The following is a 6,000-nucleotide window of genomic DNA, read 5'->3' as shown; positions in this document are numbered from 1 at the left end:
CACACTGGAGAGTTAACCAGGTCATCATCTGGAGTACATTCGTGTTTTAGTCATGTAGTTTGGTAGGAAAGTTTGAACTTACACTCCAACTTTTGTACTACACTACAAATGTTGGTTATGGAGAAACTCATAATGATCACCCAAAGTTTGAGCTGGGTTGCAAAACTTGCTGACTGTCTGAAATACAAGTGAATAAGTTGTCTGCTGAAATATTACCCATAGGAATGCGCTGTAGTTGGCCCAAACGTTGGCAAAATAATGAGGCAGATACCGCGGCAAACGTTGTACATTAGATAAACTTATAATATATATACTTTGCATTGTATTTTCTCCTTCTTTCCTCTTTGTTTTCAATTTAGTTTATGTAATTCTGTAGGTCACCACTTTAAAACTTGATGAAATATAATAATAATAATAATTAAAAGCCCTGCAGATGCTCTGACCCAATTGTTATCTATCTAGAATGCAAAAATAAACGTGACACGTTTAGTTTTACAGTGTCAGGATGCACAGAGAATGAAGCGGTTCTGATCTCGTAAATACAGTTGCTGACAGTTCCTACAGTCACCAGTAATGTTGAATAAAAGTGTCTTCATTCTGTCATAGAGGCTATTTTCGGTGTTGGCATGGCAAACGTGATGCGACAGTCTGCGGTTACGCTAATCTCCTTGATCACCTTCTACTTTACCCAATTGCAGCTTGATCAAGGGACGGGAGAGGACAGGACGGGGACAGAATAGGACAGGGCATTGGTGCAGAGCTGGCTGGGTGATAGTCGATCATGTTTGGCATACCTCCACCCAAAGAGGCTCTTAAGGGAATGTGTATGACAGTGGATGTGGAGGTCAAATGAGGCCCCAATTGCATCTCTCCTTCATACAGTTCATTTACCTTGTTATTGTCTTCTCTCTGTTAAAACTGGATTTTTTTTTCATGTAAAGAAGAAACACTGCTTCCTTATTAGGGATACAGGATTAAATATAGATAAAAGCTAGAATTTTGCTGAAGAAACATTATTTTCTTGGCAATGTATGTATCAGTTTAACCGGGTTCCTAAAGGGATTTTTTGGGGCGAATTGCTTGTAAATTCGAGAGAGACAAAGTATTGCTGTGGCAGCAGTTTGGTGGGAAGAAAACTAAGATCAATACTCATATCTATGGGTACTTTTATGTAAGAGAAAAATCTACTAACTAAAGTGAAAGTATCTTTTCTACTGCTGATGTTGACATTTTTATCTGGTGTTTCATTCACTGCTCTTGATCTGTTGATGAAGCATGCAGTCGGGTAATTGTTACAAACCCCATTCCTTTTTTTGCAAGAAGCAGCTGATGAACAGATTGGAGAATATGGGGCTAACAGAGCCATTTAAAGGAAAATACTTTTACATTTTTTAAGGTTATTTTGGGGCTTTTTATTCGAATGTGATAGTCAGGAAAGGGGGAAAGAGAGGGGAAGGCATGCAGCAAAGGACCATGGGTCGGATTGCAAGCTAAGCCGCTGCGGTAAGGATTCAGCCTTGGTTCATGGGGCGCCTGAAAGGGTATTTTCCAACCTGGCTCTAACTCTTCTAATTATGGCCGTAGTAACTACAGGATATGATATCTTGGCACTCCATTGTGATCGCCCAAGGTTAGTAACAGACTGATCTGCAACTCCATCCAAGGACCCGTGTTGCATGTCTTAACCCCTCTCTCTCTTCCATTGTTTATAGCCCTATCCAATAAGGAACAAAATGCCCCAAAAATCATACAAACATAAACTCTGCGCTTGCCGTCTCTGTTGTAAAGATTTCGCAAGAAATTGCAATTCTGGCAAAAAAATCGTCCACCAGCGCTATAGCCTCCTTAAGCTTTCCATATTCAATTGTATTAATTTTAGCATATCTCTGAGTCAGAAAGAGGGGTAAACAAAGAATTCCCGAGGGTGGAATGTAGTTAACTGCATGGGATCTACTTCTGGGAGGGGAGAAGATTTATGAGGCAACAACGGAGGCGTGGAGCGCAACGTTATCATCACTCATTCAGTCAGAATGGTCACATCTATCAGGAGAAGACCCAGTTTAAAAAACTAGTTTCAGAGCCAGTTGATAAAATAAGTTCTAAACTGGTTATCTATGATCATAAATTAGTGAAACCAGTTGGCTCAAATACAGGCTGATTAATGTAAAGTCACTTTATGATACAGGCCCCAGAATGCATTGTAATATTGGCCACTTATTTGCGGTGTGATAGTGCATGAGTGGATGGGGGGTAGTTATTGATTGATCAACATCCCTTTCAACCCCCCATAGATGTACAAGGGTCATTATGTGCTTTGGGACTGGTTGAAATTCCTCTATGCAATTGAAAAAAATATGAAAATGTCCTAAATTGCTGTGATGAGCGTTTCTTTTCTTCTTTTCTCGCTAAGGCAGGGTTTAATTTAAGTGTCAAACACGCACAAACCTTCTAACCTCGTGGGTGAGCGGGGGGGGACTAAGGGCCGTCTCCACTCTCATTTTTGTTTAAGTCTCAGCTAAGAAGCATGGCAACGGCACATGGCGGAGTTAATGAGCTTTACATACAAACACTGACACGCATGCACGCTGAGGAAACACAGACTGAAGCCGAGGAACACACGCACGCACGAGAAAAGTGTACACACTGGATAAAACAAAGCGCCCACGCACACGCACACGCACACACACACACACACACACACACACACACACACACACACACACACACACACACACACACACACACATGCACTTTCTTGCCTGTCAAATCATATTAACATCAGGTCAGGCAGCTTTTTTTTTTTTTTTTTTGAGCTGGTTGCTATGGCAGCAGTGAGAGAAAAGAAAAATGGCGGTCTCTGGGCCGTTCCTACAGGCGTCTCCATGAACAGGGCTGCAGCAGTGAGATCGGTGTAGCGACCACAGATTGCTTCCCACCGCTGTGCTTAATGTAATATCAGTGTAACTCACAAATGCATGAAATGTTGAATTGCTGTTGATATATATGAAATGACTGCAATTTATCATCGTAAAAAAGGGGTCAAAAACTTTCAGGCCTCCACATTTATCCATTAACAGTAGGAGTGTAAAAGCTCCAGAATAAAGTTTATTCTTTTATTATTCCTCACTGAGGTTATCTGGGTGATGTCGTTACACACTCGATTTGGTGTTGAAGTGTCTCGGTGGAACATAAATCATATCCATCTTTCCCTTCCTAGAGCTGATTGTGTTGGATATATTAACTTTGCTCATAAAATAGAATATAAACATGTTTCAAATCCCTTAACTGGCTGTAATAAATAACGCTCCCATAAGAGTAGTAATCTACATGTTAATTTATTTACTTTTAGCTCCAATTAAATCTTAATCAGCGTTGTGTTTTAACTCTTTTTGTCACAAATAAGAGGCCCTATCTCGAACCCGTCACAAAGCAGCACAACTGTCATTGTCAAAGAATGTAGATAATAATATAATACAAATTATTATTACCAAATATTTACTCAAATGTAGAGTTGTACGATCTCCTGCTTCTGAATTATTATTATAATTACTTTTTGGGCTTTTATTGCCTGTATTGGAGCAGCTGGAGAAAGACAGGAAATGCAGGAGAGAGAGCGGACGACACACAGCAGAGGGCCACGGGGTCGGGATCGAATCCTGGCTGCTGTCAGAGATTAACCTCCATGAGGTGCACGCTCTACCAGGTGAACTAGAGGTCGTCCCAGATCTCCTGCATTTGGCCGTCTTTCTAATTCCTTATTTAACTTCTTCATTTATGTGATTAGCTTTTATTTCATTCCCTGAATAGGCCGTCGGTTACAAAACTTCAGACGTGCAGGACAAAGCGCTGCATCAACTTTCAGAACATTGTGTGATGATGTCATATTTGGCATGCGCACCCTCGTGCCACAGACACTACTGCTAGAATAAAACTGGCTTTAGTTATAGAGACACAGTTTTCATTTTCACGCCCAGCGCCGACATTTTGTAAATATGGGGAGATGACACTCTGATTGGTTTGATTCATGTTGCACTCAAAACACACCTGTGATTAATTCAAAAACTAAATACAACACTGTGCCCCTTTAGCACTAACAAAACTAACAAAAGGGAAAATGGACACCCCCTTGTTTAAAATAGTCGGGTATCTAAGTCTAATGACATTAGTTTTATCTGGCAGATATCGAAAATATGAATATCTTATCTGTGTCCAATTGTTTTGCCAAAAATGTTATAGCAAAAATCTTTTCAGTGTGCCAAGACCTTTTTTTTTTGTCAAAGCCTGGAAGCACAGGTAGTTCACAGCAAAGTGAGTACAACAATCATGTACAATAATGCACCTCCTGTAGATTGAGTCAACTCCCAGGTCTCTGTTAGGTTCTAGTGCCTTTCTCCATGGTTGTCACTCTGTTTCCTATTTCATTCTCACAAGGTGTGATGCCAGGAAGATGCTGCGTATGCTTGCGTGTCATGGAGGCTGAGATGGACATGTGGCATGTGGGTTTTTTTTTTTTTTTTTTTTTGCAGTGGCTTGGCCGAGTGGCCGCTTAAAAAAAGCAGCCTTATCTGACCTCGTTCTGCTTTACGGAGGCTTCTGATAATGACACTGACCCATATTTGCTGTGGCTTTGACGGTTTCTGTTTAGGACACAAACAAGTTTGGTTGTTTCCAAAATGGAATGTTTTATCTAAACGTGTCCCGAGGGAACCAAATGAGATTGGAGAAAAAAAAAAGGTGCAATATTCTGCTTCTTTTATTCTAATTAATTATCATGATTTAGTTTTCAAACTTATAACTCATTTTTAGATTTCAACAACCCTACTAACACTAGTCGGCTCTTTAATTAGAAGAATTATTGATTATTAATTTAATGGGATTGCAGGTTGCTTACAAAAACAAAAAAATGTGTCGTTTTATTAACCTTTATATATACAAATAAACTAATTATCTAAGCACTTTTCCCACATTATAACTTGTGAAAACACCTCGTAACAGCAGAAAAGGTTAGCTTGACATGCTTCAGCTCTTCTTTTAGAACTGCTTGTGAGGCTAACCAAGTTGAAAACAAGGAAATTGATGTCAGGCTTTTGCAAATCATTCGCCTGTTGAAATGGGAGAAACCCAACAGCTTGCAGGTTGTAATTGCGGAGGGCAGGTAACTGTTTGAAATTGATTAGATGAGCTTTGTGATTGTTAGAGACAGCAGCGTGCCTGATGGCAGTTGGTGTTGGTTTATTTTACACCCACAGGAAACAGTTTTTGGAAGTGTCAAACAGTCTTGTTTGCATTTTAACCATTATATTTTGACACACCAGAATAAACATCGTTAAATGTAATTAAATGAATTTCCGACTATTGCACAAGCATTTAATAAATTTGTCCTTTTAATAGGGATGCATGATTTATCGACCAATGTATTCGCCATCTGCTTATCTGAAAATGAGATTTGAGTCGGCGAGGAGCTCTGCATCCTCCCCCAGCGGTGTTCTGCCGCTATAGTCCCCCAGTTAATCGATCGCATTAGACACTGAGAAAAAATAAGAAAAGGTTATTTTTCCTTGATAAATGGAGATTTCTTTGTTTTCCTGTGATAAAATGGGAATAAATGACAGCAAAAACAAAGTAATGACAACAACAAAAACATCGACTATTTGCCAAATTGTTATTTAACCCATCAGTATCGGTAAGGACCCAGAATATCACAATCGCTGCATAAGCTACCTTTTGATTGAAGTCTTTATTTCCAATAATGAGTGTGTTCAAAAAAGATGATTCATCAAATTTGCAGGTGAAACAGCATCAATGCTTCTAAGAATGAAACAGTGCTGAGTTTCCTTTCTTTGTGTCGTACAGCTCAGCTCTAACATCGTCTTCGCCACACGCCGTCCTCCTCACACCTACGTGCACATCAACACGCTTAACACTGGGCGCCCTCGTGCACACAGACATCCAAACGCACTCATCTCATACAGTATATCTAATCAATAACACCGTAGCTTA

The sequence above is a fragment of the Anoplopoma fimbria genome, chromosome 20, assembly GCF_027596085.1.
Source record: "Anoplopoma fimbria isolate UVic2021 breed Golden Eagle Sablefish chromosome 20, Afim_UVic_2022, whole genome shotgun sequence".
NCBI lineage: Eukaryota > Metazoa > Chordata > Actinopteri > Perciformes > Anoplopomatidae > Anoplopoma > Anoplopoma fimbria.
This window is presented reverse-complemented; position numbering follows the sequence as displayed.